Below are 27,517 nucleotides of genomic sequence, written 5' to 3' on the forward strand. Positions count from 1 at the left end.
GTCAAAATACCGTTTGTTATACCATTTCAAAACATCCAAAGAACATATTATTTAGGTTTAAGTATATACATAATAAATGTTCATATTTTACAATGTATGAAAATACACAGGGACGGAATTTACGTCTGAAGCTTGGGAAAGCCCCAAAATTATCTCATTAAAACGTTAAAAAATGTTTTTTAAAAAATTATACTCTTGTTTTTTTTATTTGCTAAATAATAGAATTTACCATACATAACTTGAAAACACCTCAGATATACCCATCAGAAAAAAACATATTTGAAAAAAATACGATACTCGACGGTTTTGAATCCGTATAACCATTGGTATCGCGGCACTGTGCATTAACCAATTATGCTACGATCCTCATATCTAATTGCTACAATTTAAACTAGTAGGTCCTACATGAAATGTTTATCAATGTTCGAGTTTTGTGTATTAAATCAAGGAATGGTAGGGGTATATATCTGAGATGTTTTCAAGTTATGTATGTTCAATATGTGGAATGTCACATTCTCAAAATCTTGTGAATTATTCATTGAACAAAAGAAATGGTTTATTAATAATAGTATTTAGTAAACAATGTACATGTTTATCATATTTTATAGGCATAAGAGCAAGTAGATTCAATCGAGTAAATAACTTTTAATTCGTGATTTTGAGTGATTTAGGGTAGTGCCAAACCTAGTTAATAATATTTTATCGTTGGGCACTGGATCAGGGATGACGAAGACAGGTCTCTTGCTGCCAGCTCCAGCCCTCAGCTCTGACATGTAGAGCTTCCCGCCTTCTTGCTGTTTGAATTGAACTTCCGGTTTCCTTACCATTTCACTAGTACTATTGTATTACACTTCGTTCGTTAAAAGCATCACATATGTGTGCAGATAAACTGGCATCTGAGGTAGGGTCACATTTTTTGTTATAATTTATCAGCAATGGTTACACCATTTCCATAATATTCATATAGATACCTATGTATAACTTGAAAAACATATTGAAATATGTAAGTATATAAAGTCAACAGATAACGAGGAGTCAAGTGAACAAGTAGAAATAAACCGAAACGCATTATTATATTATTAATTATTTTTTGCTTGTTATTTCGGATCATTAAAAAATATAATAATAGTTCAACTACTTCAAAAAATTTGCCTCCTACAATCTTCTAACTAAAATTCATAACAATTTCCTTCAATCAAACACATGTATGTTAGATCGCGTCTGGAAATTTGTATGTATGCAGTTCGTCGTATTACACTTCACTGTGAAATGTTGTATCGGAAATATATGGTCGTATATTAAAGACCGTCCAACCTCTTTGGGTCTGACATAAAATTCGTGTCTACATAAAATACGGTTCTTGTCGGCTTATTTTACAGGAAGCCAGCGGCAAACAAATTTTGAAAATAGCCGATATATTGGATTATTCGTTAGGTTAGGTTGTCATTCTTGAATTCATGAATTTTCCCTCTCTCATCTCTTTCCGATCGGAAGCTCACGGCGAACTGTGCTACGGTGAAATGTTTTACATACAATTTACATGTAACCCTGTTACACCTCAATTTCATGTATAATAGTATATTGTATAGCTGTTTAATTCTTTTTTGAAAATCTAAATTTAAAAGTTTTTTGTGTCCTTGTTTATACCTACGTATAAGTGTATTATCGGGGAGACATTATATTTTCCGTTGTTGGTCGTTAAAATAATAAAAACTGCAAAATTACCAAGATTTTCCTAAGTACCTATTTAGTTTATTCTATCACATTTCATTAATTTTAACTGTCTAACTATATGGTGCTATATTTTGTTTTATGGTCTGTTTAAATTTCAAATTACATTTTGACAAACTGTTACTTCAGTAAAGATATTCAATAAAAACATTACTGGGTATTTTCTGTTTATTTATGTCTACTTGAAATAATTTTGATAACTATTATTTAAAATATATTATGGTGATCGAATAAGTCCCTTAATTAACTACCAACTGGTCGCGAGCCACATGTGGCTCTTTGGTGTGCGTGCGCAGTTCTTCAGAAATATTGTGTATAAAATTAAAACTACACAACAACAAACACGCAAAAGCAATTGAAGAACTTCAGAAAAAAATATGAAAAATTATTTTCTGTGTTTCACACTGGATACAATCTTCCAATAATGTTAATATTACACGCTTTATCATCTGTGATAAATAGTTTAATTATAAATGTATCTAAATAATACTAAAGATAAATTGAAATTGATTAATTTTAACATATTGCGGATATGACGAATACATTGCAATACGTTCATAACCGTAATATGACATTCATATATTTTTCAAGTTAATTTTATTACTACTAGTACGAAAAAAATATAATACAATACGAGTTTGGGAGCCAATTGGGAGGGCAATAACTATGTTAAATCAAATCGCTTCGAATATTGATATATTCCGCTTACGTGAAATGAGTTTAGATGGGCGTTGTTTTATAGATTTTTAGATTTTCAAACTCATATTATATTGTATTTTTATTTAAATGTTGTTAATATTTAACGTGAGCGCTTTGAATCCGTAATTTTCCATGTTCATTAAATGATGTAAAATAAAACAAATTTGAATTTTATTTTTTTTAATATTAATAATGTTTATCTAAATTGCTCCTCTCGTAAGTGGAAATAGAATGTCATCTTTGCGAAATACTTCCTCTTCCGTCTCATAAATTTGCCGACCTGTGCTTTATAACAATGCTGTTTCAAACAAATGCTGCTGTTTTAACAAATTATCCCGACTAATTGAATTAATGTATTTGTATAGTAGGTAAGGTACTCATCCTTCATATTATTGTTATTTTTCACACGTATTATTTTTCCATAGTATATCGCGCTTAATATATATTTTCTATTGAACATTAAGTTTCGGTCAATTAGCCGAAAATCGTATTTCTTGAAAAAAAAGTTTGAACTTTTCGCATGCCATAATTGCTACTGTGTATTTCCCATACCGTAATATTTTTTCAACAGTACGTAATGCCATGTTGAATACATGTATTATTATCATATACACACGGTGAGGAAATAACCTTCATTAGATTTCAACGGCGGACATCGATATACCTATTGCGGTTTTCCAATTGAGGATGAAGCAAGAATGGAGCAAGAGATTTAAAAGCAGATCGCGATTAAATCATAATAAGTATACTATAAATTAGTTAACTTTCAAAGTAAATTAATAATATACGATATTATTTTCTTATTAATGAAATAATTGGTGCCAAATTTAAAAAAAAAAATGACTATCAATTTTATATAATTAGCAATCCTTTCAAATTTTGCAGTATGTAGGTACTTAATCTGAATAGTAATTTTATATTATTATTTAATGAAATCATATAATTATTGCTGTCCAATCGGGTGCTATTCTTTTCGGTTATTTATCATTTATCTTCTTCCAGCAGACACTTTTTGGCACGGGCAAAAAGTATTTTTTTAGAATTTTAAAATTGTTTCATTAATCTTTTAATTAATCCACCGGCTGAAAATAAGACTTCTGAGTATACATTTTGACATCTGCAATATTATGTTAATTACTAATTTATATAACATGTAGATATATTTTGGTTCCAGCGCATATATTCTATACACAAGGCTTCTATCGAGGGTAGTTTATCATATTTATGTATTGAAGTCTTATATTGTTACAATAAGTTAGCCGTTTAAACCTAAACTGTCAAAACAGTCTATCTCACTCTAAAAGTTAACACAGCCAAGACAGATGCTGTTGAAACATAGCACTTTTTGACAGTTCAGACGGTTAACTTATTGTAACAATTAACTCCCTCAATGCATACATATGATAAACCACCATCGATAGCCATCAATAGCAGCCTTTTGTGTAGAATAGATGCGCAAAAGTGTTTTAAAAAAAATACAGCCCACCATTTCTTTAAAGCAATGAGCTTAAACTGGGGTGAAGGCTAAAGATACTACCATTATAATGCTTAATGGTTTCAAATTTTCGCGTTAATATATATATACAAGGATCCTTTGAAATTGCTAAAGCATTTATGCTAAAAACTTCGATATATTGTGTTTTCTTTGTGCGTTTTTAAGCGTAGCACTGCGTCTACGTACCCTCTACGGCGTAGAGGCAAGGCGGCAAATATGTGAATGCGAAAACATTTTCTTTTTAAGCATATGGAGTTGATTGTTACACACGGAAATCAATAATATTGTTGACGGGTCATTCAATATATATGAGTAATTATAGTAATTTCCACTTTATATGTATTGAATTTGAATTAGAGAATTTAATAATATAATATGTGTATTATGTTCGTCGTCTAAATTGAAAATAATTGCGTACCTAATATACGTCGTAATCACCAATTACTTCACAATCAATTGACGGCGAATCCATTGAAAAGCGTAATTATTAAAAAATACAGTTTAGTTTCTTATAAGATTTTAAACTTGAAAACATCAATTATTGCTACTTTTTTAAATGCATATACATATTTTTTCAACGTTTAAAATTTATAAATGTACATCGTTTTTGAACTCAAATCAATATAAAATTAATAAATGAAAATTCTGAAAAGATAATTTAGGAATATTATTTCATTATTTTTACACCACCTGTCAAAATTTTGAAAAACAATTTCACATAAACTTTCACGGAAAAATTAATCGCAATAATATTGAATTTAGGAGAAAAATACTTTTTACCATTAATTTACCATAGGATAGGCCTTAAGCTATATTCCAATATATTTGATGCGTATGCAAATTCTTTTGAAAGCATTCAGTGTCATTCATTGGGGGTCTAGGACGATTTGGCACGAGACAACTGGACGCCACTGAATTTGAAAATAAATAGACGTTAGGTACTTTTTTTTTTTTTTTGACCATGTCCGATCCTAATATGATCATATGGACCTCCACAGAGTAGAGCTTTGTATTAACAGACGAGAAATGGATATCAGCCACTTGCTCAACCTATTAGGTCCATACCCTGACTCACACACAAATTGAAAAACAATATGTGTACTTGCCAGACCCAGGATTCGAACCTGAGACCCACGGCGTGATAGTCCAACGCTTATGCCGCGCTGCCACCGTGGGTGTTATAGGTACTTTAAAAAATTATTAATATTATTATTTATATTTAAATGATTATATTATGATTTAATAGTTGGTAAGAATGTAAATATGCAGACGTAAATAATGATTTAATCGTGCATATGTTTAAGTTCCAACGAAAAAAGAGTTTTTATTTTATATAAAGCCTTAGGCATGGTAATTCTCAATCCGCAATAAAGAATACATTATGTTAAGAGTAAAATGAATTAAAACTACTAAGTAGTAGATAGAAACTGATTAAAATACCTCGTCTACGTTCTGTATACGTGTCTACGACAGTGCGGCGTACAATTGTCCGGACTCCAGTCGTCCCATTCCCTTCATTGGTCGGTGAATTAGTATTAGACGGTATGCAGCCAATGAGGTATCAACTGATTGGTATGGAGTAGTTTTCACGCAATGTGGGTGAATGCATTGGATATGAAGCAAGTTTACCCAAACTGAAAGTGGGCAATATACGATTTTGTAAAGGCTAAGAACGTAGCAAAAAATCAAACAGCTCTCAAATTTTGAATTATTAATAACCATGTCCTTGCTTTTTCGTACAAGGTGGTTTTTAGTAAATTTGAACAATCACAAACAACCAGGCTTTGAGAAAAACACATAAATATTGTGTGTCCTGACCGGGAATCGAACCCAGGAACTCTCGGGTGGAAGGCAAGCGCCTTACGTACTGAACCACGAGAGTCGAATAAAATTAAAGTCATCTATACGTATTGTACGTCTAAAAGTATTGTCACCCATCGGATCAATGTCAAGATGGATGCAGAGAAGCGAGCATACGGTTGTGTAATTGGCCTGAATGGACAGCAATGCCAATTTAAGAAGAAGACAAGTAGTTATTATGAAAGCCAAGCGACTCTGGTGCTACGAAAATAGAGTCAGGAGACGAGAGTTTATACCAGTCTCTGCGTGACGGTCCATACAGTTACCCATATCATTTATTGAGGGAGAACTAAATGTATTTTGACCCGCACGCTTTGTTACTTCTAGTAAGCACAACATTACCCACACGCGGTCCGTTTGGTCTGAATAAAATTATATTTGACCAAAACACGCGACCGACCTGCCCAGTAGGTTATACTTGAGGAGTATCGACTTAAAAAGGTTTTAACCCATTTGCAGCTGCTATTGTTATAATATCGTCAACGTCATCTTCAACAATTTAACTAAGTGGTACATAATTGAACTTGTAGTTGCCTATTTACACCTTTAAATGTGTACTGTAAATTTATTGTACTGTGGTTGATATTTGATTGATTTCATTATGATGATCCCATTTATATGTCATTAAAGATGTTTATTCTGTATGTAATAGCGCCTGTACATGTGCACGGAATTACTGTCGGCAATAGTGCCTATTACTATCATGACAATAACTGTTTACACGTAAAAGTGCTCTCCAATATCATTCTTCAAGAGTAAGCGATGCGCGATTTTGTCATTTTATAGTACTATTTCGTACTATTTGATAGGTCGTATTGAAAATCGGTTAATCTCAAAATGAGTAGTTCGTTTTTTTTACCGGCAGGTTCGCCACTATCGCTCTACTGCGCAGACGCAGATCGAAAATAATCTTACTTGCGCGTTAAAATTCGGAACCTTCCAAACTTGTTTGATTGATACACGAAATCTTGCCAACTGCAGGATAATACATGTTTCCCCATACATTTTCACATAAATACGGTTTTGACCGTACGGTTAAAATCCGAATCGGTAACAAGTTATTCACGCCACTAAAAGAATATCGCCTTTCGTTTTTTCGCCGCACGGTCAAAACCGTATAATGTGAAAGGAGCCATGTGCAAAGTATATCTATGAACGTGTACACGGGGTATAATAATTATTATATGCAATATTAATAAATTATTTAATGCAGTTGGTGAGACTAAATAAAATAAATAAATCATTTTTTGAGTAGTTATTTCTAGATTATTGATTTCAATTTGTTATATGCATATTAATCAGTGACGTCTCTAGATAAAATGCCACCCCTAGGCAGCGACAAAAAGCCACCTCATTTTATTATACAGTATTTTTTATCATCCTTATACTTATACATATCTAAGAAATGTGTTGTATGGATACATTACTAACAAAATATCAGACTAATTGTTCGCGAATCTGCACGTGTCGTTTCTGATCACCAAGGACGTCGAAGGGCAGCGAAATTAAACTAGATATCGCGAACCCGATAAAACCAGTGAGATGATTTTTTTAATGGAAATATATTTCAATTATTACTAAGTTTAGGTAGCTATTTCTATATACTTATTCCAAACGATTTTCTTCGACCGCCTGCCGACTGCCGCCCCCAAGCGACACTCAATCTGCCTACCCCCACGGGACGTCACTGATATAAATATAATATGTGGAACGGTATTTTTAAATAAAATTTAACATTGTGAGTCATGCTAATTATTACAATATAATATTGACTAAATATCTATACTTAACATATTTTGTTTTAGTTGCATTAATATAACGTCTTTCCGGTAAAAACACATTTATTGTCATTTTAGGATTATTTTTATGCGTACACCCCGTTCCGTTAATGCGTCAATTACATTAAGCTTCTTTACGAGCTGTTTGTTGGCGAATTTAGAATCTGCCTGTAAAGACGCTTAGTGTAATCATCGAACAAGCTAACAAGCAGGTTGTAAACACTCTACCGAGAAAAGTTGAAAGCCTGTCAACTTTACACGCCACACGCCGGCGTGTGGGCCTACTGCGTCTGCGCAGTAGAGCGCAGTAGCAACCTCCCGGTAAAAAAACGAGCTACGTTCTGTCAAAATAGTCGCTGGCTTGTGGCTTCTCAGCGAATGGAAAGTTTTGTGTGTAATCATCAAATCGCAGTAGCTGAATCGCCCGCTTTTAAATTCGCCAACAACCAGCTCGTAACGAAGCTCAATGTAATTGACGCTTAAGTGTAGACTACTGGAGTATATTAAACATCAGATCCGTGGTAAAAATACCACTTCCTACAACTTATTCTGCAAGGGTGAAATCCAGGAAAAATATATCCGGACTGGAAACGAATATCATGGTTGAATACTCAATGACAAGGTTTAATAAGTAATAGTAAAGTAAAGTAGTGATAAAAATGTGTAGACCGTTGTATCTGAATATAATATATATTATTTGTGAAAAAGCTATGTAAATGTAGCAAAAATAAAAACATTGTAAGCAAACGGGAAGAAGAAATCAACGTCACGATGTGTATGAAGAGATGAAAATATTTATGTAGTTGGGATTCAACATGAATATAACAAGATAAAATATGTTAGCAACCTTTCAAAGAAAAATATTTCCAAGAAGTTTTGGACCAACTTTAGAAAATTGGGCCTAAGCAAGAAAAAGAACCACGAACTGGACAACACAAACATAAACTAACTATCACCGTACCACACTCGGTCTTAATCGAGCGTATCGTGAAGTTCTGCGTTTGGGATGTAAAGCATCAGCAGTTATTTTATGTGTCGGAATGTCGCAGGAGCAGATACCCAAAGCTGAGATTACCACGCATTCAAGTATGTTTTGAGTGAGTTTACAGCGACTTTCTAATGAAACGTGCTCATGAGTGAGAAAAGCACGGTGAGCTAACAAAAATAAAAGATTCTAATTAATAAATATATAAGTAGTACAAAAACAAAGCAAAAATAATACGGACATAAAAACTATGTGTCTGTCTTCAGATCTCCACATCCACAATAAGACACCGTACATTTTTTAAACGCTGTAAACTGGAAATCTGGAAAAATAAACCAGGCAATCTGATGTAACATCAAACTATTTCTAAAATCATTAAGAGTCATACGATTGATGGGTCACATTGAGACAATACCTAATAATAAAGCACAAAAGATCCTGATCAGCGCATCTATTATGTACACAAGACAGCTATCGGGCTCTTTCGGCAGCTATCGATGGTAGTTTTGTATCAAATTATTAGCACTTATTGTAACAATTACAATAGGTTAATTGTAATTGTTACTATACGTGCAATGTTTTAACAGCACCTCTCTTAAATTTTAGAGCGATATAGACAGTTTTGACTGTTTAGACGGCTTATTGTAACAATTATAATACTTCGATACAAACATAATATGAACAACTAACGTCAATAGTTGCCGATAGCAGTCTTATGTACAGAATAGATGAGCAGGTGGGTAATATAATAGCAGAAGCGTTCTAGAGAAAGGTCAAAAAGAGGTGAAATGACTGTGTCGAGGAGGACTGGCTGAAGAGGATTGCCAAGAGATGTGAATCAGTGGAGTGTGATTGTGAATGAAGCCAAATCCCAACCTGAGATGTAACGGCCTAGGAAGAAGAAGAAAAACTATGCAAACGTAATTTTCTTTTTCAGTCGTATTATAATCTTTGCTAAATAACCAGTTAGCCTAGCAGCACATATCGGTCAGTCGCATAGATTAGGTTAATAAACGTCGGCATACAAAACGAAATCAGGGACAAAACTTCAATAAAACCATTGAGAAAAGCAGCACACTCACAATAAGCGAGTAAAGGCAACTTGAAAATATTCATTAGCCGATTAAGATCGCAAAAAATAATATTAATAACGTCACAATCGATTCATGACATTTTAAAAGTTTAAGTGCTATTAAAAGCTATTTTACCCAATAGACTGCCGGTTATTTTTAACGTAGTTTTTGTCAACAAGACGAGGGGGGCTTTATCTAAACTATACATATATACCAGACTAACTAAAATTGTCCAATTAGGGAATAAAATTCAAATAGGGTACGTAAAGTTATGCATTTGTACATTTTCGCGGGTAATATTTTCCTTTCATTATTATGCTGTTGGTAGAATTAGGGAAGAATATTAGATATTAAAGGATTTTTTCTTAAATTCCTGCAATTTAAAGATTATCAAATGCATATTATTTTTTTTATGTGATTACAAAGAAAGAGAACATAAATTTACATACCTACTTAAGTGTTTGAAATGTGATATAAGTAAAAGCACAAAACAAATATTTTTATATTGTCGTTGGCAATTTATGAATATATTCAAAAATAACATAAGAGCTTTTTATTTTCCTGTTTATCACCTGTTAAGTTTACATATGTTATTTTAAGATGAGTACCAACATTAAAAACATATTTGTTTGATTACAAATAGGTAGGTAGGTTTATGCATGTCACATTATACAGAAATACGAAATAATATAATTTTTGCTAGTAAATTAAACTATTTGGATACCGCACAAGAATATTAAAGACTTTTTCTTCTATAGAGATAAAAAGGAACTCTGGTACCTCTAATGATCACACAAACTTTCACATGGGGAAGTAATATGTAAATGGTTTATAAAATTTTATTAAATATAAAAGAAAAACCGCGTATTGCTGAATTAAAATGTTGACAAAACAAATTGTATTTAAATCCAGAGATATATCCCGTACTTTTTATATAAATTGTAAATCTCAGTACAAATAATAAATTCTTAATATAATTTTTAAGAAATGAAATTATTGGATATAGCAATAACTACTTTATATTTTATATTAATTTATTAACAAAGTTGAATACGATTTTTCACACAGATCTTAGTGTATCGTTCGCACAAACCAATTATTTTTCATTTATTTAAACACTGTATTTTAATGGTGAAGAATTTTGTTTAGTGTGCAATAATGTAAATAAATAGTATTAAACAATATTTTTTAAATTTTGAACTAATAATTGTGTTATTACAAAATCACAAATTAATTGTCAGATTTATTAAATACATTTTTCTTTGTTTACGTTTTTCTTCGTGGTTTTAAAGAGTTTTATAGTGTTATTATTATCATCATGATGTTGGTAAACATGACGTGTAAAACTGACGCGGTTCAAAGCACAACTGATTAGTGCGAGTACAGTGCTGCCAACCGATTCCGAGAAACGTGAGGTCAGTACGCCAACCTAAGCAAATCAAATCGAGGGCTAAAGTGATGTAGCAAAAAAGCCAACGAAAATTTTACATTTTCTGCGTGTAAAAAACCGCCACATTATTTGAATGTCGATACACATAAATGTATTATATTTTATTAATGAAAACAAACAATTAGGTATTAGGTACATTGATTATAAATATGTAAAACATAGATTATGTTAGAGAAATTATTGTTGTAACCAGTAAAGTTTCCATATCTAAATAATTATTATAATTTATAATAAAGCTTTGCAAGATAGTTAAAATTATAAACGAAAAGGTAATTTTTTTATAATAATATAGATATTATATTGGTGATTTAATTATAATTAATACATATTAGTGTAAGAGAGAACAGAGACGAGAAATAGAGAATAATAAGGAAAAAGAAAAAAATTACATTTTAATTGTGATCAGAGTCGGTTATACAAAATGGTGGAGATAGCCTGATTAAAGGAAGCTACCGGGCTCGAAATGGACCGGAGCGCCGTTCCGATTCGTGAAATCGATAAAATTATCGCTCCGTCTGATGGAAAAAATAATTTGTCCGTCTGAGATCGATGCAACAAAAAAAATCTAGCACACTCATTTTTATAACAATGTACACATAACATATGTAACTATGTTAATATCTTCAGAAAAAAATCGAATGTTCCGGTTCATAAACTTTTCCGTTTCGAGCGCTGACTGAAGCAGGTGAGTTATTGAATGAATCAACGATGGAGAAATAACTATAATTATTTAAAAAGTACTGAATAAAAGGGTTTCGTGTTCAATTAGAATCACTTTGGCTGACATGGTACAAAGCTTGGATTTGCGTAAATCTTGATGAACAATGGAAACCCACCCTTTGGAGTGGGTAGGATGTAATTAGTCCATCATTATATTATTACAATCATTGCGGCTTTCATTTTGAGATTCAAAATTAGGATAACAAAATGGTTAATAATAGCCAGCAGTATTAAAGAGTTGTAAAAATAATATATATATATATATATATATAAGATAATTTATTTATATCAAATTTTATTTTAGGTATGGTCCCAATATTGAAGCTCGATTTGATATAAGTAAAAAAAATCAAGTTACACACATTTATATTTTTATAAAAATCCATGTTTTTTAAAATAAATATAAAAATATTAAAACGATGAATTAGTCAAAAATCTAAACGACGAAAAATTGAAAACTTAATAATCTAAATTTTAAAAATAAATATGACCATAAAATATAATGTAATAATAAGATGTGACCCTGCAACGAATTCAAATTTTATTACATTTTTTACAATTGTAAGTTTATCTTTAAATTTAAATCTTTTTAATGTTTTCAGATACATATTAATTAATTAATACAGTTGAAATTGTAAAATTATCAAAAAAAATCTCAAATTGCAAGCTTCGAATTTTCCCGCTAGGTTCTCTACTGGCGTGCCTCTCCCCCTTAAGTGACTAGGTACTGGAAAATTGTATTAAAATCATTGTGATTAATAATAATCAATTAATAATAAAATATTGTAGATATTTTTTCGAAATATTCAACAACTACTTGCAAATTATTAATTTAATCAATCTTAGTCTTTAGGTGAAGTAAATCAATAACTATTATTGAATTAGAAAATAATAATATTATGATTTTATTGTAGGTGCCAAAGTTAAGGTACATACTATGATATGAACAATAAAAATGAATTTCGATTTTACAGCTACACCATTTTACCGTTTACCTAATGAAATACTGACACATTTCTGAATAACACTACCCTGATGACTATGACCACAAACTACAGTAATAATAAATTGGTCTTTGACGTTCTCGTTGGTCAATTACACAATTTTTGAAGAAAACTCCTGACGTCATAGACAACTTTCAATAGAAGTTCTGTTTCGAACATGACGTTTGAAATTATTCATCTTTTAAATCTGTAGGTGTAAACAATTGAATCAATTACTTGTAAAGTATTTATTAACCTAGAGGAGAATTTTAGACATTTATGTGGTCTTTCTCATTCAAAAAATATTCGTTTTTCGTCCTCTGAGATCATTGTAATTTTCAATACCTACTAATTCATTAAACAGGGTGGCAATGAAAGTAATATTAATCGAAAAATCTGTTGATTATTTTATTTGGGCGTTTATTTTCGCTTTAATTATTTACATGCGTCCAATATTCATGTTGGGAAACCATAAAGATTTAGTTTAGAATGTACTTCCATTAACAATAGAGATTATTGATTATTTCAAATAAGTTATTATTGTTTTTAAATACTCAATATCGAAGGTAGTGCTAAATATAGTTGAATGAAATACTACAGCATTTTAGATGTAAGTATTTATAATATTGGTCGCCAATATAGGTAATAAACAATACGTTTTTTTCGGTCATATTATTGACTGAAAATCTATATTACACAAAGAGATTGGGCACCATTTAGGATAGACTAGGTACCATAGCATAATTGTATTTGTTCGTTATAATTAATATTGTATCATGACTTATTTACTGACCTTATCTAGTTGACAATGTTTAAAATGCTTGATTTTTAATAAGTACATAATTTATCAAATACTATTGGTTTTCACTGAATACACCATAGATATGTGATAAAAGTAGAAAGGATCTATTGGTATTTTATGTAAACCCCGTTTACACGTGCATGGATTTACTGTTGACAGTTAGTATTATGCATGCATGAATTATAAAAGTTTGGAAGCTTCGGAATTTTCATACGACAGTAAGAATTTTTCGATCTGCACCTGCGAAATTGCCGGCAAAAAAATAAACTACGAACAAATTTTTAGGTTGACCGATTTTCACTTCCTGTCAAATAGTACGAAATACTACCATAAAATGAAAACATCGCGTCTCGCTCACTCTTAAAGAATGAGATTGGAGAGACAGCCAGCACTTTTACGTGTAAACAGTTATTGTCACGAAAGTTTAAAATACGCACCATTGCTGCCTGTAAATTCACGCACGTGTACAGGCACTATTAGAATTCGTTTTTTGCGAGTTTTATTTTTATTGACGATTTTCATTATGGTGGTATGACTGGTGACTGTAAACACGCGAAAGCTGTTGATATTTTCGGAAAATAGCTAGGTACGTATTTAGAAATTCATTATGTCGTGTAAAATATAGTATTTTCTGGTTTACATAGAGAATTTTACAATATTTTTCGACATGTAATGTATTAATATTTTTGTTCCAAAATAACGTATATTATAGACTTTGCGGATATCTTTTATTTCGAGGACTAATAGTTCATCATTCTTTCAACCGTTCAAGTCAATACCCCTCAAATTCAAAACGCATGATTTAATAATAAAAAAAACATAACATAATATGTATTTTAACCAGCTCAACGGGATCTGAACACATGGCCGAGTTAATGAAAATTATATTTCAGTTCCATTGCAGATAGAAGACGTTTTTCATAGATTAATAACATATTTTCAAAATGTAGTGATGAATCTAAATAAATTCTATTGTTGAATATTAACCGGCTCGAAAAGGCGACACAAATTATTGCAGATTATGACTCCATTCAACAGTTTTAAATTTTTTTAGGCATTAATATGCGTTAATAGGCATTCGATGAAGGCGGGGAAGGCGAAGAGCATTGACACACTGGAGTGACAAAGTGCTTCCTTGGAGTAGCATTTATTCTGACATGTTGAAAGTCTTAGTCACTCAACACTTCACGAGGAAACGACCGAGATGAGTAGGTATTTATTATAATGAGACTGGAACCCCAGTATCAATCAAAACCGGGAGAATATCATGACACTTTTTTAATTGACATTGTAATGTGTTACGACCATTTTCCTGCCCTGAAGAATATTAATTTCAACGTATTCATAATATAAGAAAGTGATTCACTGGATTCACTGGTAAAAAAAAACAATAGCACTTGTTTTTCCATTTTGAGTGCTGTCCTATGTATACTCCATGTGGGAGATATATGTATAATTTTATTATAACAGTTATTTTAGAGTAGCCTTGCTCAAAATGGGCGATAACGCTCCCTTGTGGGCGCTGGAGGCTTTCAGGGGGGCAGTAGAAGGCTCAACGAAAATTAGGGGGCGTGAAGAAAATCTAGAGGGGCGACGGCAGACAAATTCTATCTATAAAAATCCAACGGAATCTAGACACTACACCACTTAGGATGCGATTTACTACTCGAATGCTTGGAGTCCCGTATAGACGATTGAATTAGAGTCGCTTACGCATGTAATAATGTGGATGCAGCTTTATATTTTATGTACGTAGTCTATGGTTTTTCATACAACAATTTTCAGTCGATCGCAGCAATCCCATCTCAATCCGAAGATTCATCCTTCACATTAGATAAGTTTTAAATGCAAAGCCTTCTTTTAATGTCAATAAAAATACTTCTAAATATGATTAAGTATGAGTTTTATTTCCTCTCATTGAAACTTTCTTTGATCTCAGAAATAGGATATGGATCACACCCTATCTATCCTATCCATATAATAATGCATGTTTAAAAATTATATTTGCAATAACTGTTTTTATGATACGCAAAAGATGGTAATGTAAAAAGATAAGTTAAAAATATGGGGGGCACTAGATTTTTTTAAATCTCAAAGTGGGCGGTGGTCGAAATAAGTTTGAGAACCTGTGTTTTAGAGTTATATTAAGAATAAATAAGATGAGTTTTTGAAATGAGAATAAAATCATTTGTTGTATGTTTAACAAAATGTAGCTCGTGACTTGCGTTGATACAGAGTTTGAACCGCCGTGATTCGTGGTTATATCCCTAACCTGACTAAATTCGCTGGCAGATTTAGTCCGCCGATATAACGCTAACATTAATAATTTATTAAAATTAATAGCGGCCGAACCCACGTATGTTTTATTTGATTTTAACATTTTCCGAGTCAAGGACCCTAATTACTTAGGTTGCTCTCGAAATACACAATGCGAAGGCTGCGTAGGTGCTTAGATTGAAAAAAATGGAAACTTTTTTATAACATGCATTAATTAGATTGGCCTAAATCGCACATGGGTGCTTTTGTCGGACGTTTAATATAAGCACGTTTTTTTACAGAATTGGCGGGAATAATACATTTGAAGTGGAAAGTAACCAATGAGTTTCATTTAAGAATTAAATTTATGTTGAGAGAAAAAAACTTTAAATCAAATATCAATCGTGTAGTAGAAACATGGTCATTGAATGAGGTACTATGTAAAACGGTCTAATCTTTTGAGTTTTAGGTGTGCCAATAGATGTCAGACGTATGATTAAAATATTGCAGAAAAACAACAAGGAGTGCTTATTAAATATTATATAATAAAATTGCAGTTAGAGCTAATCACAACAAAATGCAACTGAAGTATTTTTGACACGTGGTGAAAAATGCCACTTTGTGTAAAAAGGTCATACAGCGTAATTACTTTAGTAAAAATAATTTTGGGCAAAACACAAAGAATAGGTACTAGTACGGTTAAGAGCCCACATGCTCAGCGTAAGTCAAAATGGAGCTTTTATGGTATTTTCAGAGCATAACCCTGGAATTCCTTAAACGTTGTAGATAATCTTTTTATATAATTTTGAAGCCTTATTATCCTTTATATTTATTTTAAACATTTGATGACTGCATAAAGTATTTTTATTACATAAAATAGTATTCTTTTAAACTTCTCGCTCTAATGTTTTAGAATATAGTCATATTTCAGTACGTCAATGTGCAGAGGTGTTAAGATGTTTTAGATTTATTAATTTTTAAACGCATTTACAAAACCATTAGTAAAATTAATATTAACTATAGTGACATATTTACGATAAAAAAATTTCATTTTATAATCTTTGTGATCCCAAATTTTACAAGAATTAGGCATTTTATTATTCAAAAAATGGTCACGATTAACACATTTGAAGATAATGCTATAGATACTGATTATAAGCTACCCTACGAATAATGATTGCTTTATAATAATTATTGACCTAAGAATAAGGTAGTCTTTTTTTGAAATACGCCATTTCTATTGGCATTTCTCAGTAGTTTAGCTACAACATACGGCCGTAGCCATAAATTGACAAACGATAAAGAGGAGTAAGATCATGGTAACGCGCGTGTTTGAACATGTACCGTTTAAAAAAAATTGAAGCATTATCTTCAAAATTATATAAATAGATTATCTACAACGTTTAAGGAATGTCCAGGGTTATGCTTTGAAAATACCATAAAAGCTCCATTTTGACCAACGTTGAACATGTGGGCCGTTAAGGAATTTGTTAATAAACCAAGAATTTGCATGTAATAAATCATACTTATTGTTATAAAATATTCATAAGTATCACTTGGTATTCAGCTCATATAAAACACATTTCAAAGCAACCACGTACTGAGCTTTATCTAGAAAATGTATTAATTATTATATGAGTGATACCTACAATATTGCGTTACATTATTTTATTTAACCATGTCGTAAAACTTGTTTTTTTAACTTTAATATCCTTAAATATACTAGTATAATCGAAATTTTAACTTCTACTATTTTTTTAATATACTAGAGTAAAAAAACATTTTCCTGTGACAGTTTGATTGCACAAAATATACATTTTGATATTTTTCTTTCTTTGTTTTTTAAAACAATTAAAACACTTTTATTTTCTTGTGAAAATTTGAATTATTTATAAAGAATAAAACGGTGAAACATTTTTATTTTAAATTCAGCGAGTCATAAATAATTGGCAAGCAAAATATATTTTGCATAAATTTCCATTTATTTTCGTTTATATATTTGAAGGCGAACGAACTATAAATATTGTTTATATGTAATTTAAATCTTTGGGGTTCTATAGAATCAGACATCTTTAATGACGAACAATACAAAATATATGTGCACAGATCAACACAATACTGATTTTTCAAACAATAATTCAGACATGCGACACCTAAAAGAGAAAGAGTGCCAGATGCAACTATGGGTTACATGCAAATTTTCCGTATCACATTTCACCGTAGCACAGTTCGCCGTGAGCTTTCTTTTCGGAAAGCACATAAGTATATGAAAAAATAAAGCCTTGTTCGTGGAGTAGGTATTGCAGACAATAATATACCTAACCTAACCTTACCTAACCTAACGTAACGTAACCTAACCTAACCTAACCTAACAAATTATCCAGTATATCGGCTATTTTTCAAAATTTGTTTGCAGCTGGCTGCATGTAAACCGACAAGAACCGTGTTTTCTTTAGACATGAATTTTATCTCAGTACCATACGATCCAAAGAGGTTAGCCGGTCTTTAATATACGACCATATTATATTTCCGATACAACATTTCATGGTGACGTGTGATACGGCGAACTGCATACGTACAAATTTCTTGACACGGCAACGATGCCGTCGTTAAATTAACATAACTAAGGGGAATATGCTTAGTCATAAATGCTATAAAAACAATAAACCACACTTAACATCAAAATTGAAATACGTAAGTGGCAACTGTTAAAATAATCATGTATTCTAATAAATAAAGTATTAAAAGTAATATAATTTTGATTGAATTCTGTGTGCCTATGATATTCATGATTATTCCGACAGTTGCGATTCTCATTTCTGCCTGCTAGTGTGGAGGTTGTCAAACTTTCAAATCATATGCCTAAAAATAAGGCTTTAATTTATGTATTTTTATGCACCTACATAATATATTCAATATGTATTCCACCAGTAATCTCTATCAATTAATACGTGACTGTAGACAGACCGTGGCACTGAATCGCGAATTACGATGATAGTGCTGTGCTAGTCATTGATTATCTTCGAATGCAATGCGGTAACCTGTTCGCAATAACCCAGGCGTAAGAAACTGCTGTTGCTTCACAGCCAGACGTAGGGCCTTGTGATACGCTCGATGAATACCGAGTGTGGTACGGGGTGGTTTGGATTGGAGAGGTATATATATTGTGTGCTGTTTACAACATACATGAAGATTTTCGATTTCATATTTCGTTCTATTAGCATTTATTAAAATATGCATCGACCATCATTTTCTATAAACAGTTTACTATATTATATTGCATTCGAAGTATGAGAAATAACTAGTACTAAGATCGAAGTTTACAGTTTCATATCATACCTGACTACGGGCTATGTTAAAACAACAATCAAATGTTCTGAAATTTACTTACAATCGTATTTGTAAATTTTTACAACGTTTTTATTAGCTCGTATTCTTATTTGTCCGGTACAAAACTTGCAATCGATTTTTAACTAACTTCCCGACTAGCTAGACATTTGAAACTTTTAGAATATATCAGAACACGATGCCAATGCATTCTTTTAATACTTTTAGCCATCTTTAAGTAGAATTGAATTCATTTTCAGGTAATTCTGTTTTGTATGAAAAGTTATTTCGGAAGAAATCCGTAATCCAATCCACTATTATTGGTTGCTAAGTGGGTGGTCTTAGCAACTGAATTATTAATATATAGGTGCGTTGCTGTGGAAATCAAAATTACATTTCAGTATTCTATATTTGTGTGTTTGTTTGTTTTTTTATTTACTTCATATCAAGTACAAGTTTGAGCATATTGAGCATAACAATCGAACAGAAAATTTAAAAACGTATATTAAAAGTTCTTTTTATCCTGTAATTATTGAATTATTATGTTTACGAGTTCGAGCCTTCGTCACTGTCGTATAGAATATCCATGTTTCAAAATGATGTTATTCTCAGTGCCGCTGCAATAAATTAGTAATGAATAATCAGTAAAGCGCGCGTCCAACTTTTAAACTACGAGGAGAATAAAGAAAACAATAATTGATCGGTGGAAAAAATGTATACTATGTAGTCACTTAGCCCCAATCGTTCAGTTATCTTTGGTTTAACTCGCATTTAGACCCACGTCTTTCATTCAAAACCACCAAACACCAAAATATGTTTAGTGTTCAGTGGTTTACGTATAATTTCAAGTACAATCCGGAGTTATATAATATTATATTAGATGTCTGTAAGGTTAGCAAATAAAAATTACGTTGCATCTGCAATATTTTAATCTATACGCTTACAAAGCAGGTACTCGGGGTGAAAGAAATATTATTCGTGCAGGCATTATTTATGTGACGTTTCTATTTTTAAACTGCTTGTATTAAAAATTATCAATTAGAATTATTACTCTCGTCGTGAAAAATGAATATGATTAATTTAAACAATGTCGACACACGCTAATTTTCTTCTAATTGTAACGCAATAATTGTTTTCGCGGCTGAAAGAACAATATTCGCATATTTTTAGAAAAAAATATTTGCATTTTACATCAGCGAGGAATTAATTATAATTTAATAAGTATAAATTTCCAAGAAAATGTCAGAAGTGTGAAGTGTAAAACGACACATGAGCACACTTATTTTATTTTAAGATCATAGAATTTTTAAATGGTGTAAAATTTAATTAAACACCAGTTTTAATGAATTCATATGAAGTTAGGTAGAAAACTATAAATCATGTCAAATATTGAAAATCATGGCCCCCATATGGGGGGGGGCTGACAGGGCTGTGACGTGGCGATTCGACCAGAGAAGTGAGATAAACACACTTAACCATGGCCCCCACATCCTGAAGCGGGTCCTCAAGCCAGGATCACTGGCGGGCCCCCCTACCTATCGCTATGGTTAAAGGCAGTCTGATGCTCTACAGTGGCGTTTTCCAAATGGTTTTCACAACCAAAAAAAACAACCAAAAATTGTGTCGCATAACCATATATTTTATAAAAAAATAAAATACAATAGTGCCGCAGGCGACTTCTTTACTACTTATTAGAGCAAATTTAAGATGTTTGTTTATCTCATGAAGAAAGAATCTCATATTGCGGCGCTATTTCATTTGGGAGGTTTTAACATTTTAAAATACTTACATCATTTTGCAATGCAGTTTTTAATTATTGTGTGTCGATACTCAAGTGGATTTATTAAAAATACACCAAATACCTACCCTTAATTTTACCTGGAACACCATTTGGAAAACACTACTGTAAACCATCACACTATCTTTAATCATAGCAATAGGTAGGGGGGCCCGCTTCTGGATGTGGGGCCATGATGATAATACAATAAAATATCTACCCTGTATTATCATACTAAGTAGGGTTTGCATTCCCGATCTTGATCATGCTATCCTTGATTTCCTTGATTATGTATCCGTGACTCCCGGAATTTCCGGATTAGCAGGAAAACTCACAATAAGGGATGGGGTTAAAAAGCAAGTCTTATCATTAATTATACGATATATTGAAATCTTTTCATGCACGCTATACAATGTATGTATTACTTACGTACATCGAACGCCTGTGCGAGTTTTCACTTCTACGAATTCGTAATAATTAAACAATACTATATTTGCCAATATCGTGACTATAAAAACGAAAACGAATACTATACATATAAGAAAGAAATAAACAATAGTTCTCTTGGTCAACTTATCATTTACGGTTGTGACTTGTCACGAGATGGGGTGCATGTGGTATATCAATGTCATTAACAATACAGTAACTTTTTGAAGTATGTATTTATATTGTTAACATAATAATATATCTTCGCGGGAAAAAACAAAACATATACTTTGAGCACGTTCCGAAAGTTATTAACAGTTGATTAATTAGCGTAAATTCTTTTTAGACATATTTCATCCTTTGTTGGAAATATTATAAATGAAGTGCCTTGTTTCAAATCCCCCTAAAACGGGTTGGAAAATTTTCGAGTTGGACATGTATTTAGTAGATATTTTTGTTATCTATATGATGGCCAAAGATTAAACTTTAAAAACGCCAAAAACCGTCAATACGTAATATGATCAAAAATTAGATTAAATTTCAAAACCCGCTAAAATGTCTGGGTGTGCTTTTCAAATACCCCTACAATGGATAAACCAAAATACTCTTTAGAATGTACGAATCAAATTATAAATACATAAAGTTCACAGATTTAATAGATATGAGTTTTTCTCATTTTTTCTCAAAAATATCCTTTAAAAATTTAAATTGGTTTTTAACTTTAAGTATAATTTTTAAATTTTATGTTTATCTTTTTAATGTTTTTGAATGTGTATTAATTAATGAGGGCATTTAATAATATAATGAGTCACGCATTGCAAAACAATTGAAATTTCAAAAAAACCGAGATGCAAGCAGATGTAATGGCTGACAATGTACAAAATGTATAGATATTTTTTTGTCGTGACAACGGTCGGTGATTCGGTGACAACACAATGTATAAGACCGACAGGAGAGGAATCAGCTTGGCCAGGCCGACGTCCAACATTGGATTGATCCAGGCTGATGATGATGATGATGGTGATGACATGCATATTATAATAGTCGTATAAGCATACATTTTCTATTATATTATAACACGGAGTAGTATGTTTCGGTGTACGTCTATTTTTGTCAAACTGGATTGAAAAAATATACTTACAAATAAAATTTTCCGACCGTCCATTAAATAGTCTCATAAAAACAAAAAAATGATTAGACACCTTTTAATTGTCAATCAACCGCGAGAAATTATGCAAAAAACGTTATTAAAAAAACATGTTCACTACATGTTATTAAACGAAAATGGAGTAAAAACAGAACTGTGACCTTCTAAATGTGACACAGTATACTTAGTTAATTTTGAATTTTATTTTCGTCTTGTAAGGAATATATTAAAATGGAAAATAATCACACGTACTATAAAGAAAGCACTTTTTTAGATTTCCCGTATAAATCAAATCGTGGCGATATGTACCTATTATAAGTTAGGATATCAATTTGCATACCTATTTTTTTATAGTTCTGTAAACACTTAAGGGTGTTACGGTTTATAGTCGCCATTCACATTATCATACATTATTCCATTAATAATTATAATCTATGCTGCTTGAAACGATTGACAGTAAAGTAATTAATAAAACAAAAAAAAAAACAACAACAAGGAGTGCCACATTTTTAATTCATGCAATCTTACATATTTATAAAGTAACCAATGTAAGTCATAAAATAATTAAACACTTTTTAGGATTAATAGATTTGATTCGCATAAACAATTAGGGCATTTCGGCTTGATGGCGACGTCTAATCTGACGTCACGTTCGGCCGCCATTTGGGTCAAGGCTCCTGAAAACAAAATGGCTGCACCGCTTTTGGCGGGAAATCCAACCTGCCCAGAGCTGGCGATAAGCTTTCGCCTTATTTTGCCTGGCCGTTTCGCGAAGCTGACCGCGTTTTTCTTTTAGCGACGGAAATGGGCGTATAGGAATGAATTATGTGTAGTATATTTGTATTAATTAAGTTCTTACTGCTATTTCGATAAGAAAAAATAATAAAAAAAATATGAATCATGCACCACGTTTTATGTTGGAAATAAATAGCACGTTCCTCTGTATATATATATTCATTTTAGATACGTGTGTAGGTACTTCATTTGTTTGTCTGTAAGAACACGTGTCAGCAATTTGTAAATAATTCAATATCAATAAGGTATAGGTATTATATAACGTATGTGCGTACATATTATGTATGTTTGTTTATTATATATGCAGTTAATCAGGAATAAAATGATACGTCAAATAAAACCATTGTTCAGGAATAAAGAACCTTTTTATAATAACTGATAAAATAAAAGAATAATTCGAAAGTGCTTTAACTACGGACATCTATTCTCATCTACTAAAAATGGCGTATTTTTTCGACGATTCTACCGTAGTACTTCCTCATTGCACTATACATTCCGGTTTCTCATATCTCACTATAGTACCTACCTACGGTGAATCCTCCGGCAGAATAAGAAAATTGTTTTTGTAATAGTAAACTGATACAATAAATCGGAAAAGATTTTAGATCCGGTACAATCAACAGGTACTTACTATAATTCTGTTAGGTTCGATTTACATTGGCAGATTCTCAGGCCAACCATCTGGCCTGATCATGAAAAATGTCACTTTTGAGTCGTTGGAACAGTTTGTAAACTTTCTATTTTTTGGGAACGATCGCGTCAATAATTAATTAACGTTGAGCTTCCATAAGTGGCCGCGCGAGCGTGTCTTGTCTTGCGTTTTACACAACAACACAAATGTGACGTTTATATAATGAAAGCTGCCTGACTATTCATTATTTTAACAAAAAATAATACCCTAGTCCAGTAAATACAATCAGCAATACGTTCTAAGATTAATTTTTTGTTGCTTTAGCTATAATAATTTGTTAACACTAGCAACTGAGCTTATAGTATGAACCAATCAAATCAAGCGCCTATACGATTGAGTTGGTAGCTGAATCGTTTCATATAATTGCTATTCAACGTTGAATCTGTTATATACGAGTCTGCTGGTCTAATTATGCCTTTACAAAAATATAGCAACGTAAAATGTGGTCGATGGAGGAGGTGGTTCCTACCAACAATCAGGGGTCGAAATGGACTGGAGCGCACCGGAGCGCCGTTCCGGTTCATAAATCTTAAAGATTATTGCTTTGTTTCGTGGAAATATTCAATTGACGGTCTGAGCTAGATATGCCATATAATAAAAATCAAACGCACTTATTTTTATAAAATACACACAATTATATAACTAACTACCTATGTTATTATTCTCGTAAAATTATCGAACGTTCCGGTTCGTAAAATTTTTCATTTCGAGCACTGCCAACAATTAAAAACTATACTCCTAAGTAGTATGTGGAAAAATTGGTGCTTTTGTCAGGTATGTCCACATTTCCATGCTAAGGCTACTTGAAAATTGGAATTTAATTCTGACTTATGCATACTATATTATTACACACGTCGTTTACATCTCGAAGGGAATAAATAATATTTATTTGCACAGGTGCCTCTCGTGGTGCAGTGTGTAAGGCGCTTGCCTTCCACCCGAGAGTTCTGGGTTCGATTCCCGGTCAGGACACAGTATTTATGTGTTTTTCTCAATGCCTGGGTGTTTCTGATTGTTCAAAATTACTAACAACCACTTTGTACCTTAAAGCAAGGACATGGTTATTAATAAAAAATAATATTTATTTGTAAATGCAATTATTCGAATACGCTTTTATATTGCGAGGCATTTCCCAATCGAAATGTTTACAATTTATTACTTACTTACACAATATTCAAATTTAAAATCTCAAAATAAGTTAGTAGATAGTCATTAATTTTATGGGAGTAAAATTTGTATATTCGCAAGCTATAAATTAATTAAAATTCCTTCCTTAATCCAAGTTTATTTGCACTCGCCCCTTACGCTTATCATTTTGCAGGTCGCGGCGATCGCTAATGTGAAAATATTAGACCACTCCTTTCTCGAGTGTCGGGGGAGGATGTCGAATTTATTAAAACCAATAATAACGACCCCATAATGGTCCACTGCAGATAATCCATTTAATGGGGGCGGTCGGTCGCGCCTACTGCAGATGAAGTGAACAACCACTAAATTACACTCACGACTTAAAACTTGTAATACTTTTATTTGTATTGTTTGTGGAATTACATAATTACAGAGTAAACTATAACTGAACATTATACAACGTTTGTCATTTCTTATAATATATTTTTGTTGACTGCTAAATACGATACGTAACGAACATGGATCACAGAAATAATGGGAAGTGCGTTACCTTCTAGGTGTGGTGTAACGAGGTTTAATTCTCTATTGTGGAGAAATATGGGATAAACTTCCTGAATCGGGGCCCCAGGCCAGGATTATAGGCAGGCCTCCCTATCTATCGCCAAGATTAAGGGTAGTATGATGCTCTACAGTAGCGTTTCCTAAATTCTACACGTAAATTATCAACTATCATAATCACATAAAAATTCATCGCACAACCGCATATTTTATAATCTTAATAGTATTAAAGTGAGATAACCATATAGACTCCAGACCATTGGACTTCTCAGTTCTTAACCGGACACGGTGGTTTGCCTCCAAGCTCTGTCAACTTGGCCTAATATAATCTCCGACTTGCTTATGTGGCGAATTGCAGGATGCCGATCACATCCTCTGGGAGTATCCCCATATGTCGATTGAAAGGGAAGAGCTTCTCAAGTCGGTCCGACCCTCAGTTGGACCGGTTGGCCATTTTCACGAGAGAAGATTTCTCAGCTTTTAAAAAGTTTGTGGCATTATACGGCGAGCGAGAAGGTCTTTCCTCATCGAGAATTGACCGTAATACATTATATGGAAGTAGGGATCACGCACACTCTAGTGCACGCCAACCAAGGTCTTGGGAAGTTTCTCCTGGGACACTTTCGGCACAAATTTGAACAGCGCCTATCGTTCGTTATGCCACGGTATACGTCTGCATAACGGGTGTGGAGACGTGGCGGGTGGTGGAGGGAAAAGCAAGTATTAAAGCGAAGCGACTTATTTTATTATTTGAGAAAATTTGTGATGTGTGTTTAGCTGGCCGACCCGCCACACCCCCCCCCCCCTTGTGGAGGGCCATTTTTATAGAATATATTATTTTCAATAGTCACGTCTGTACGTATTAAAGTTTGTCACGTAACCGAAACGAGCATTCAATCTTGGTAAAACATAAAAGATATTCGGCTTCAAAATCTTGCTATATGGCGACTGACATTGTATTAATTATATCTTATTAATCCGTTCTGTCGTAACTAATAAAACAAACTTTATTATTATATAGGACAGACGTTGGTACGTCTTAGGCCCGAGAAGCAGACAGATTTGGAGAAATTTATAAAATATATATAGCCATGCTTACGTTTTTTTTTTTGATTTTTCTCACTTTTGATTGATTTTCATACTTTGTAACGACCGCCTCTCCTACCACTGATAGTTTTACAAAATGAAATGATATCTAATACTAATACATTATGTTTATTTTTGTTTCCTGCTACGTATATATTTTTTCCTGCCAAATGTACCAAAATAATTAAAATATTATCTGGGTGACTAAAGCAATTTCGGAGACGGTATTTTTTCTAGTTGCCTTTAAGGATGCCTCTCATTTACTATCAAGCTTTCTTTAAGGACTTTGGCACGTAAACTACTCTACTTGGTGATAATTAATTCGTTTACCCGCATCGGGTATTGTTAATTTGGATTCGGCCATGGCCTATGATACCACGTTGCAAAAACCATATTCAGAGCCGTCTGCGGTAGAAGGAGTAGTTAGGTGGTACTTACAACAGATGCACATAGACTTTTTAATGTTACTAGATGAAAAATTTTCATCTGGGGTTATGCAAAACTTTGTAATTTAGAGGACAATACACTACATGCGGACCGGAGTCCTTAGTGATAATGAGAAAACTTATTTACAAAAGATGACATTTTGTGTATAAAATCAATATAAAATAGGTTGGTATACTAAAATGAAATGATTTTTTTGGTTCTTGTCGATTTACAGGATTCCAGCGGCAAACAAATTTTGAAAATATCCGATATACTGGATTATTTATTAGTTTAGGTTAGCTTAAGTTAGGTTAGGTAATATAA

General features: G+C 32.4%; 1 protein-coding gene across 1 annotated transcript in view; it reads right to left on the reverse strand.

The window, feature by feature from the left end:
* stum (mechanosensory transduction mediator stumble) overlaps nt 1-27,517 on the reverse strand; it is a 144,994-nt gene that overhangs the window by 13,012 nt on the left and 104,465 nt on the right. The window lies entirely within an intron of this gene.

The sequence above is a fragment of the Rhyacophila brunnea genome, unplaced genomic scaffold (assembly GCF_057557595.1).
Source record: "Rhyacophila brunnea isolate RB1 unplaced genomic scaffold, BYU_Rbru_1.0 scaffold_4, whole genome shotgun sequence".
NCBI classification, from domain to species: Eukaryota; Metazoa; Arthropoda; class Insecta; order Trichoptera; family Rhyacophilidae; genus Rhyacophila; species Rhyacophila brunnea.